Source organism: Ranitomeya imitator, chromosome 4 (genome assembly GCF_032444005.1).
Source record: "Ranitomeya imitator isolate aRanImi1 chromosome 4, aRanImi1.pri, whole genome shotgun sequence".
NCBI lineage: Eukaryota > Metazoa > Chordata > Amphibia > Anura > Dendrobatidae > Ranitomeya > Ranitomeya imitator.
The window spans coordinates 683849830-683857807 of record NC_091285.1 but is presented as its reverse complement, the minus strand read 5'-3'; the positions used below and the strand labels follow the sequence as shown (position 1 = coordinate 683857807).

General features: G+C 43.7%; 1 non-coding gene across 1 annotated transcript; it reads left to right on the top strand.

Moving 5' to 3' along the window:
* The first annotated feature begins 6692 nt into the window (after window positions 1-6692).
* On the top strand, window positions 6693-6764 carry TRNAQ-CUG (transfer RNA glutamine (anticodon CUG)). Its single transcript has one exon. It is a non-coding gene; the product is annotated as a tRNA-Gln (tRNA).
* The last annotated feature ends 1214 nt before the right edge of the window (window positions 6765-7978 follow it).

The window sequence follows — 7978 nt, the reverse complement described above, 5'->3', positions numbered from 1 at the left end:
GAGAATATGTGTGGGTGGAGAATATGTGTGAGCGGAGAATATGTGTGAGCGGAGAATATGTGTGGGTAGAGAATATGTGTGAGCGGAGAATATGTGTGAGCGGAGAATATGTGTGAGCGGAGAATATATGTGAGCGGAGAATATGTGTGAGGGGAGAATACTGTATTAGTGGGCGGAGAATATGTGTGAGCGGAGAATATGTGTGAGCGGAGAATATGTGTGAGCGGAGAATATGTGTGGGTGGAGAATATGTGTGAGCAGAGAATATGTGTGAGCGGAGAATATGTGTGAGCGGAGAATATGTGTGAGCGGAGAATATGTGTGGGTGGAGAATATGTGTGAGCGGAGAATATGTGTGAGCGGAGAATATGTGTGGGTGGAGAATATGTGTGAGCAGAGAATATGTGTGAGCGGAGAATATGTGTGGGCGGAGAATATATGTGAGCGGAGAATATGTGTGAGGGGAGAATACTGTATTAGTGGGCGGAGAATATGTGTGAGCGGAGAATATGTGTGAGCGGAGAATATGTGTGGGCGGAGAATATGTGTGAGCGGAGAATATGTGTGGGCGGAGAATATGTGTGAGCGGAGAATATGTGTGAGCGGAGAATATGTGTGAGCGGAGAATATATGTGAGCGGAGAATATGTGTGAGGGGAGAATACTGTATTAGTGGGCGGAGAATATGTGTGAGCGGAGAATATGTGTGAGCGAAGAATATGTGTGAGCGGAGAATATGTGTGGGCGAAGAATATGTGTGAGCGGAGAATATGTGTGGGTGGAGAATATGTGTGAGCAGAGAATATGTGTGGGCGGAGAATATGTGTGAGCGGAGAATATGTGTGAGCGGAGAATATGTGTGGGCGGAGAATATGTGTGAGCGGAGAATTTGTGTGAGCGGAGAATACTGTATGTGTGGGTGGAGAATATGTGTGAGCGGATAATATGTGTGAGGGGAGAATATGTGTAGGTGGAGAATATGTGTGGGCGGAGAATATGTGTGAGCGGAGAATATGTGTGAGCGGAGAATATGTGCGAGGGGAGAATACTGTATTAGTGGGCGGAGAATATGTGTGAGCGGAGAATATGTGTGAGCGGAGAATATGTGTGGGTGGAGAATATGTGTGAGCAGAGAATATGTGTGGGCGGAGAATATGTGTGGGTGGAGAATATGTGTGAGCAGAGAATATGTGTGGGCGGAGAATATGTGTGAGCGGAGAATATGTGTGGGTGGAGAATATGTGTGGGTGGAGAATATGTGTGAGCAGAGAATATGTGTGGGCGGAGAATATGTGTGAGCGGAGAATATGTGTGGGTGGAGAATATGTGTGAGCAGAGAATATGTGTGGGCGGAGAATATGTGTGAGCGGAGAATATGTGTGAGCGGAGAATATGTGTGGGCGGAGAATATGTGTGAGCGGAGAATTTGTGTGAGCGGAGAATACTGTATGTGTGGGTGGAGAATATGTGTGAGCGGATAATATGTGTGAGGGGAGAATATGTGTAGGTGGAGAATATGTGTGGGCGGAGAATATGTGTGAGCGGAGAATATGTGTGAGCGGAGAATATGTGTGGGCGAAGAATATGTGTGAGCGGAGAATATGTGTGAGCGAAGAATATGTGTGAGCGGAGAATATGTGTGGGCGAAGAATATGTGTGAGCGGAGAATATGTGTGGGTGGAGAATATGTGTGAGCAGAGAATATGTGTGGGCGGAGAATATGTGTGAGCGGAGAATATGTGTGAGCGGAGAATATGTGTGGGCGGAGAATATGTGTGAGCGGAGAATTTGTGTGAGCGGAGAATACTGTATGTGTGGGTGGAGAATATGTGTGAGCGGATAATATGTGTGAGGGGAGAATATGTGTAGGTGGAGAATATGTGTGGGCGGAGAATATGTGTGAGCGGAGAATATGTGTGAGCGGAGAATATGTGCGAGGGGAGAATACTGTATTAGTGGGCGGAGAATATGTGTGAGCGGAGAATATGTGTGAGCGGAGAATATGTGTGGGTGGAGAATATGTGTGAGCAGAGAATATGTGTGGGCGGAGAATATGTGTGGGTGGAGAATATGTGTGAGCAGAGAATATGTGTGGGCGGAGAATATGTGTGAGCGGAGAATATGTGTGGGTGGAGAATATGTGTGGGTGGAGAATATGTGTGGGTGGAGAATATGTGTGAGCAGAGAATATGTGTGAGCGGAGAATATGTGTGAGCGGAGAATATGTGTGGGTGGAGAATATGTGTGAGCAGAGAATATGTGTGAGGGGAGAATATGTGTGGGCGGAGAATATGTGTGAGCGGAGAATATGTGTGAGGGGAGAATATGTGTGGGCGGAGAATATGTGTGAGCGGAGAATATGTGTGAGCGGAGAATATGTGTGGGCGGAGAATATGTGTGAGCGGAGAATTTGTGTGAGCGGAGAATATGTGTGGGTGGAGAATATGTGTGAGCGGAGAATTTGTGTGAGCAGAGAATACTGTATGTGTGGGTGGAGAATATGTGTGAGCGGATAATATGTGTGAGGGGAGAATATGTGTAGGTGGAGAATATGTGTGGGCGGAGAATATGTGTGAGCGGAGAATATGTGTGAGCGGAGAATATGTGCGTGTCTGTCTGTATCTATCTACGGGTGTCTGTGTGTCTCTGTGGGTGTCTGCGTCTGTCTTCGGGTGTGTCTGCATCTGTTTTTGGGTGTCTGTGGGTGTGTGTCTGTGGGTGTGTCTGCCTGTGAGTGTCTGTCTGCGGGTGTCTGCAGGTGTCTGTGTGGGTGTACCCAGGTGTAGTCTCATGGGACTACTACTACCATCCAGCTATGTCTACTGTCACATATAACAGTGACAGCATGAGCCGATGATGAGAGAGTAGTCCCAGCATCTGGCGCCTGTGTTCAATTATAAAAAACCATTTACATAATTACATACAATATAAATATTCACCAAACACCTAGTCCTGACGCCCTCGTCTCCTGCAAGCAATTGTCACGATTGGACTGGCGAGTAAACTGGGACCAGGGGCACCTTCCCTGGCGCTAGCACTATGGGGCGCCCTAACTCACCCTGTTCCCCGGGATACCTCAGATGGCGAGGATGCCGGAGCCTTCACCCTTGCCCTGTTTGCAGCCCTGCGTCTGTCCCCTTCTCTCACCCGGGGAAGAGAGGTGCTACCGTGTACCGCAGTACAACAACCTGACAGACAGGGGAACAAAGACAAGGGTAAAAGAAAATTTCACTTACACAAATATACTCTCACAAATAGCAAAAGGTTTTCACCAGGGTGTGAAGGACGGGGAAAGAAAATAAGGCAGGTAATGATGAGGAATTTCCAAGCGTACAAACCAAGCAACAGTCGCACAATAAACTCCTCCAGCTCTCCAGACACCCACTCTCCAGATCTATCTCTGACAAGTGCAAACTCAGACAAGGACCTGGCCAGAAGGCCTAGCTTTTATAGGAATGTGGAGTGGCTTATGGAGCACAGCTGAAAACAGGGATTTCCACATGGCTGATTAACCCCTGTCCTGCTGAATGAAAACAAACACATTTAATACACTGGAGAAGTGCTTCTTCTCAGTGGCGAAGCAGGAGCCAACAGACGCTTCGGTCTTCTGGTACTCCTCTGTCGCTGTAACTCCGTGACAGCAATCAAAAATAATAAACCAATATATACTTACCTGTCCGCAGTAGTCAATTTAATAATGAGTGTCCCACCACAATCTCATATGTAGAACAGTCACATCTGGAGATGTGACTGCTCTACCCGGCCTCCGGCGATACATTGACAGGAAGTAATCGCTCCCGCAATGTATCACTGAGTCGCCGCGAGAGTTCACCGGAATTCTCATGTCAGTGTATCGCCAGAGGCTGGTTAGAGCAGTCACATCTCTGTAAATGGACTACGTCAGACAGGGAGCATTATATGTTGGTTTATTATTTTATTTTTGTTGCAGGAGATGAGGGCATCCGGGATTAGGCATTCAGTAATATGGTAAATTATGATTCAATGAATGAGTCATTTTTTTTCTCCTCTGACCTGGTGGAGCTTTACTATGATCATTTAACTGTGTTGCAGCCTGAATTTTGTTCTGTTCCACTATATGTATGGACTTGATTCCCTATTTTTTCTATACCTCATACATGTCTTGCGGTACACACGGTTCATGCTATCTTTATATTTGTATGTTAATATCTCGAATAAAGATTTACTTTTTTTATTATTTCTTTGTTAAGTGGTGTTTTTTGGATAATGTTTTATCCTTTTTTGATGTCATATTAATATCGGCCTGCAGCTGTCTGCCTAGCCTTTGCTGGTTCGATTTTATAGGGGGACCCCATGTCAATTTTTGGGGGGTTTCCCCTATAAACTAGCCAGTAAAGGCTAAGCAAACAGCTGTGAGCTGATATTAATAGCCTGTGGACCTTTATGACTATTGGCTCCTTCCCAGAATATTAACATCTGCTCTCAGTCATCGGCTTTCCCTCTGCTGGCTAGAGCATGGGAGAACGGATAACAGCCGGCTTCAGCACCCCACGCAGGGGAACAGCGCTTACTGTAGCGCTGCTTCCCAGCAGCTGTCCGTGTGGTCCTGATGCGGCGCAGGGGCGGTACATGGTTGCTACACGTGTGCCACATGGATGTGTCACACGGACACGGATATCAAGAAGTGTGAAACCGGCCTTATACTGTATGGCTGAGAAACATGACCCTACAACATTTTAAATACTTTTTCTCAGTTTTATAGATCACAAAAATGTACCCAGCCCATGTTATACCGTATGGCTGAGAAATGTTATGGACCCATCAGCATTGGTAACTGTACTGATACAGATACTGGCTTTTGTCCAGATAATGAGGCTTATTTGAAATGCCCTATTAATTATAATGATGGGTGGCTCATACATGACAGCACTTTCTCCCTAATGTGTCCCCCCTATTTCTTTACAGATTGTAGCTTGTGAGCAGGACCCTCGCTCCTCCTGTAACTGTTGATTTGTGTGTTACTCTGATTTATTGTCTGTACATGTCACTCTCAATTGTAAAGTGCTGCAGAATTTGTTGATGCAGTATAAATAATAAAAATATTACACTTTATTCATGTTATTAAAAATAAAAAGACACCTGGCCAATACGGGGATCGAACCCGCGACCTTGGCGTTATTAGCACCACGCTCTAGCCAACTGAGCTAACCGGCCATATCGCGTTTGACTATTCCAGTCTATTTGGGGCCGTGGGTTTGATTCCCAGTACTGTCAGGAGACTTTATGGTGGGCTGGTTTCTTTTTCTACAGTACAACATGGTCTGTCGTCATATATTTAGCCTCATGAAGTACATTTCCCCCCAAAAAACATCAGTTGGCAGCAGAATGTAAGTCAGCACCATTGAACGTCCAACTGCTCTTCCTGATATTTATCAACAGTATTTCATTTGCTGAAGGAATTGTCCGGTCGGTGGAAAAATTGCACCTTGGCTAATGTGATTGAAAAATACATGTGGTCAATAGATGATTAAGAAAAATTGCAAAACGTTTCATCACATTCTAATTCTCTCCTTTGTGTCCTTGATCTTCTCTCATCCTTTGCCTTCTTGACTCAATGAAAACTTTTTCTACTCTTTTCTATTTCGAGATGTCATCACATTAATTGACCAAAACAGTCTGGATAATGAAACAGGAGAAAGATCATCTGGGGGATTATGTGATAACTCCACTGGTCACTAATTCAGATAATATTTTCATACTAATCTGTGGAAGGATACAAAGACCAGAAAATCAAAGAAGGGCTCAAACATAATGGCATTTAAAGTTCTTAATAAAATATTACATAAAAATGATTAACAAATGGGGAACCAGCAGGTGGCGCCACACCACAAAAAACACACAGAAAGAGCAGGAGATAAGGAGGAAACTCGGTAATTATAATAATTCCACACGAGGGAAGTAAGAAGCAAAATTCACTATCATGTCACATGTGCAATAAAAACATGATATCATTAGGACGGCAGATTATATAAATGCAATATGAAACAATGTCTTATCAAAATAAAAAAATACAAAGAATATACTAACAGGATAAAAGTATGTAAAGGCTTATATGGTAACAAGCCTAATGCTTGTCTTATGTTGTGTGACAGACAGAGCACGAAACAGCAGAGACAGCCAAGTAAATGAATAAGAAAGTGCTGAGATGAAAATCAGAGTAACAGAATAGACATTACAGCCTGCAGGATGCGGTGCCAAACCCCGACGCGCGTTCAAGCACAATCCATACATCTGAGGGTTGTATCAAACCTGCAGAGGAGACTCTATATGTGCACAGATAACCAATTATAAACAATGAAAATGCTGAGGAACGTGAAACCTAAAGTAAAAATCATATGACTGAGTGTGAGAAAGAAAATCAATCTAAATTAACATATGATAAATATAGTAAAAATATGAATGCATGTGAATATATCAATAGATGTGAAAACAAGATAAACGTAAAATGTCAGGGAGTGCGGAATCAGAAAACATTAATGTAGAGCAAAATATGTAAATACATAAAATAATGAAAAGTAGTGAAAATACAAGAAAAATACATAAATAAGTATATTATTATAGATGCAAATATTGATATATATGAATTTCTTATCACATTACATACATGTGGACACGATCATATATCAATGGCATCATGACCAGAAGCAGACGGCCGGTTCCATGGTGTAATGGTTAGCACTCTGGACTCTGAATCCAGCGATCCGAGTTCAAATCTCGGTGGGACCTGAAGTTTTGGTTAATTTCTTAACTTTATAATTTGTTGATTTTTTTATTCACTAGTTGATCATTTCACGGCAAAACACAGATAACATGAGCAATTCGACATATAGTTTATGAGTGTGAAATAAATCGCGGGAGGCCATAGTGATAAAACTGTAGAAAAAGTAGTGATGGCTGGACTATGCATGACAGCACTTTCTACCTATTGAGTTCCCCTGTTTCCTTAAAGTTTGTAGATCATGTTCAAGACCCTCGTTCTTCCATATTTAATAATGATACGTCCATAAAAGTCCAATATTTCCCAATATAAAACATATTAACATGATCAGTAAATGACGTAATCTAATTTTGCAAGCAGCAATTAAAGCCCTGTATCTACCCCATAATGGCAGATATGGGGGTAAATGCACTTTTTTTCACAATTTAGGCTCATTTGGACTTTATTTTTGCCTTAGTGTCCAGATTGTCCTCATGTCATGCATCATCGAGGGCCTCTCTCTCCCTCCTGTTACCAAGTGGATACCCAGAGCCAGGGAGAGCACGGTACATAGTGTGCAGGAGTGCACAGAGTGGACATGGACAGGGAGAGGCGCAGACCAATGAACGCTTTCCCCACCAGACTGATGAGAGCGCTCACTGACTGCCATCTCTGTCCTCCTGCATGGGATGTGCTCACCTGTAGTCAGGGGCCCGGGCCACACAGGGGACAACAGTTGAGGAAGAGAAGGACTTACCTTGTGTCTTCTGCTCCCTCCACCGTTTTATTACCAGCAGGCTGCAGCATCTCACAGAGAAGAGGCTCACTGCACAGGACAGCGCAGCAGCAGGAGGAGGCTGATATCAGCTCTCTCTGCTGCATTCCCATCCCCCACAGTGGGTTCTGGAGCACTCACCAGCTGAACTATGTGGCCGACCTCCTCCAGGGCTCATCTCAACACCTGAGGTCATACATTAGTGTGTGTGTTTGTACATGTACATATGTGTGGGTGTGTATGCACAGTATGTGTATGTACGGTATATGTATGTGTATCTGTGTGTGTATGCACGGTGTATGTACGGTATATCTGTGTATATGTATAGTATGTGTATGCACTGTATCTACGGTATAGACCATAAGTTTGGACACACCTTCTCATTTAAAGGTTTTTCTGTATTTTCATGACTATGAAAATTGTACATTCACACTGAAGGCATCAAAACTATGAATTAACAGTGTCCGC